This window comes from Dasypus novemcinctus, chromosome 15, assembly GCF_030445035.2.
Source record: "Dasypus novemcinctus isolate mDasNov1 chromosome 15, mDasNov1.1.hap2, whole genome shotgun sequence".
In the NCBI taxonomy this organism is placed as follows: domain Eukaryota; kingdom Metazoa; phylum Chordata; class Mammalia; order Cingulata; family Dasypodidae; genus Dasypus; species Dasypus novemcinctus.
The window spans coordinates 99632930-99637165 of NC_080687.1; the positions used below are offsets into that span (position 1 = coordinate 99632930).

The window sequence follows — 4236 nt, forward strand, 5'->3', positions numbered from 1 at the left end:
TCCTTTTACCCTCTGCAAGCACCTCAGATGCACATGGTTCTCTGCCTGGTAAGATGACCCAAACCTTCATTCCTGAAGTTTCTGGGCCATTGTTAGTCTTGCCTGGATTGAGTTGTTGTAGTTTTCCATTGACTTTAATCATAGGGCATGGTATATATGAAGAGATGCCCTAGGGGATCTCCTGTATTCCAGGCAAACCCTTCTTTACCTCCACTGTCCAGTTGCAGTCCTATTTCCCCCTGATAGTTGGGATCAATCACCAAAGTCAGTACAGTAATTTCCTTCTTTGCCTAATGATTCAGAGGTATAAAGAGCTCAAAGTGGCCAGGTAATGGTCTTAATTTCCAGTTCAGTGGAATCAGTGTTTTGTCTCCTGTGGAAGCACTCTTCTTACTGAAATTAAGACCTGTACACCAGTAGAGTTTAAGATTACAGGGACCAGAAGCAAAAATATTCCTTGTGAATCACTACGGTTAATAGTGAGTGATACCACTAATGTATCCATTGTCCTTGATTCCTGGAGTTGTGAATCCTGGCTAGGGGAGAAATAGCACCATAGAGTGGACACTAATTTAGAGCACACAGCTGCCTGGAGAACACTGCCCCAGCCCTGCAAGGTATTGTCAGCTGGTTGACACTGTAATAGGGTTTCCAAAAGGCCCTTCCATTGTTCTATTGACTCACCTGCTTCAGGATGATGGGGAACATGGTAAGACTAGTGAATTCCATGAGCATGTACCCATTTCCACACATCATTTGCTGTGAAGTGGGTTCCTCAATCAGAAGCAATGCTGTGTGGAATATCATGATTGTGAACAAAGTATTCTATAAGTCCATGAATGTTAATTTTGGCAAAAAGCTTTGCAAATAAGGAAGGCAAACCCATAGCTAGAGTATGTATCTATTCCAGTTAGAACAAAATGCTGCCCTTCCCTAATGGAAGTGGTCTAATGTAATCATGCTGCCATCAGGTAGCAGGGTGATCAACTGGGGGAATGGTGGCTATAGCCAGGTCAGCCTTGGTGAGTGGAAGTAAAGGTTGCTGAGCCCATGCATAACCTCCATCCCTCCACCTAGGAATGGCTGGGGAAACAGGCCAACTAGTATCCACAGAATGGGTCATCTTATCTACCTGGTTATCAAAATCTTTCTCTGCTGAAGTTACCTGCTTTGAGCATTCAGGTGGGACACAAATATCTTCATGTTTTTGCCCAAACAGAAAGTCTATCCACATAAAACTTCCCCAGATCTCTCTGTTACCAATTTTCCGATTATGTTCTTCCAATTCCCTGACCATCCAGGCAAACCCTTGGCAATTGCCTTAGTGTGCCAAAGGGGAGCCAATGCAAAGTTGACTTTTAAAATGGGGATTTATTTAGGGTCAAAGCTTACAGTTCCAAGGCCATGAAAAGTTTACCTCAAGGCACCATATGAGGTGTTTTTTTAATCCAAGTCAGCTATCGCATGTTGAAGTAAAATGTCAGGTTATCTCTGCCTGGTCTCTCCTTCCTCTTCAGGCTTCCTTTCTGTGGCTCAGCTTGCTTCACTTCCTTCCCAGTTTCAGCTGCAATCTGACATAGGGCTTGTCCCTGCGGGTTTCCTATATCAATCTCACCTGTTCTGCTCTCTTCCTAATTTCAGCTGTGAGCTTTCAGGCAAATGGCTCATCTTTCACCAGGGCCACAGCTGTTTGAGCCTTCCTTCTATCACATGGCAGGAGCAAAAATGACAGAGCTCTCTTCTTGTATCTGCCTCAGTCTTTCTCTGTGTGTCCATTTGTATCAGACCTAGCAAGGAGGCAGAGATCCAACCTAAGTTATGCCTTACTAATATAGCCCAATCAAAAGCCCTAAATTGATCTTATAAAGTTATCTAATCAAAGGCCCCTTGGCTGAATTTAATGCAACCAGAGGACTAGAATAGTTTACAAACAAAATCTTTCTCTTTTTGGAATTCATAAAATCATCTCAAACTGCCACAGCAACAGTCCATGAATCAGTACACACACACACTTCTAGCCATTTCTCCTTCCAAGCAAAATGAACAACCAGGTGCATGCTTGAAGTTCCACCCACTGCAAAGATTTACTCTCACCACTGTCCTTCAGGGACATCACAGAAATGGACATCACTCTCGAGTGGTACCTACATATTATACAAAATCATCTGTAAACCAGGCCCAGGTTTTCTCTTCCTCAGTCAATTGATTGAAAGGAAATCCCCAAGGGGTGCTAGCTCTTAGCTGAGAAAGAGAAGGTATTGTGGTAGGGGTGGGGACCATGGGCATTTTGACGACTTATGTAACTTATACTTGTGCCGTCAGGACCTGCTATCTCATGTATACCACTTCCATTTTATGATGGAGTGCTGCGGTGCATGCCCAACTTTATGGCTTAGTAGAATGGACAACACCCAACTCATGACAGGTCTCATGGTAACCTGGTGGCCCATGGTTAAGCATTCAATCACTACTAAGGCCCAGCAGAAGGTCAGAAGATGTTTCTCATAAGGACAAGAGGATGGTTAAGGCTTTGCTCCAAAATCCTATGGGTCTGCATTATGATACATTTTAAAAAAACATGAGGAGCTCTACAGGGGCAGGGTTGAGAGCCAGGCCAGGGCTGCCAGCTGGGTTAGGAGCAGAGCCGGCCAGGATGGACTAGGATGTGCTGACCACCCTGAAGATACTCATCATTGGCGAGAGTGGGGTGGGCAAGTCCAGCCTGCCCTTGAGGTTCACAGATGATACATTTGATCCAGAAATTGCAGCAACTATAGGCATTGACTTTAAAGTGAAAACAATTTCAGTGGATGGAAATAAGGCTAAACTTGCAATATGGGATACCGCTGGTCAGGAATGGTTCAGAACATTCACTCCCTGTTATTACAGAGGTGCACAGGGTGTTATATTAGTTTATGATGTTACAAAGAAGAGATACCTTTGTTAAACTGGACAATTGGTTAAATGAATTGGAAACATACTGCACAAGAAATGACATAGTGAACATACTAGTTGGAAATAAAATTGATAAGGAAAATCATGAAGTTGATAGAAATAAAGGCCTGAAAATTTTTTTTAAATTTTATTCATTTTGTAAAAATATTACATTCAAAAAATATGAGGTCCCATTCAACCCCCCCCCCACCCTACCACTCCCCCCCCCCCCCCCCAGCAACACTCACTCCCATCATCATGACACATCCATTGCATTTGGTAAGTACATCTCTGGGCATCTCTGCACCTCATGGTCAATGGTCCACATCATAGCCCATACTCTCCCACGTTCCATCCAGTGGGCCCTGGGAGGATTTACAATGTCCAGTGATTGTCCCTGAAGCACCATCCAGGGCAACTCCAAGTCCCAAAAACCAAAGGCCTGAAATTTGCATGAAAGCGTTCCATGTTATTCATAGAGGCAAGTGCAAAGACCTGTGATGGTGTCCAATGTGCCTTCGAGGAACTTGCTGAAAAGATCATTCAGACCCCTGGACTGTGGGAAAGTGAGAACCAGAATAAAGGAGTAAAACTGTCACACAGGGAAGAAGGCCAAGGGGAGGTGCCTGTGGTGGTTATTGTTCTGTGTTATAAACTCTGGGAAATTTCTTCTCTTGCATATTTGATCAGATAGTGACATCTTTCTGTATATAAACTCTTAACTGCTACTTTAGGGACCTTGCAGTTTGCACATATTTGTTTTGTATCATGGCAGTAAATATTTGTAAGAAATCCCACTCACCAGCTTTCCCAGGTAAAACGTTATGTAAGCATGCCCAATTTGCGGTCAACAGTTTTTTACATAACATAAAACAGGTGTTCCTTTATGAGTACATTTGATTTGATGAATTACATTTATCATGTAATTTTTAAAAATCTATCCATCTAGTATATGTTGATACAAGGTCTGCTTTTGGTCTCCTTTTTGCTTGTATCCTATCAGTTACAGAATTACTTGGCATGTAGAACTCTTAGAAACACTGGGAGGTGTACAGGTACCATCAAACTGGTGAATTGTCAGAAAAGCATAATTCCACAGCTTTTCTAGGATGTGCACTGTCAGGTTCTTTTTCAGTACTAAGCAAAATTCTCATTACAGTATGCAGCCCAGGCCACTTATAATTAAATCTTTATTCTTTTGATAATGCTTCTAACTAGCATTGGTACATTAAAGCAGCCTGGTCTAACTTTTTAGTTTACCTCAGTGAGTAAACCTGGAGTTTTTATTTCTGTCGTATGTAG

General features: G+C 42.6%; 1 pseudogene; it reads left to right on the top strand.

Annotated features, from left to right (window-relative positions):
- The first annotated feature begins 2653 nt into the window (after nucleotides 1–2653).
- Nucleotides 2654–3755, top strand: LOC131273473 (ras-related protein Rab-18-like; annotated as a pseudogene).
- Nucleotides 3756–4236: the final 481 nt, after the last annotated feature.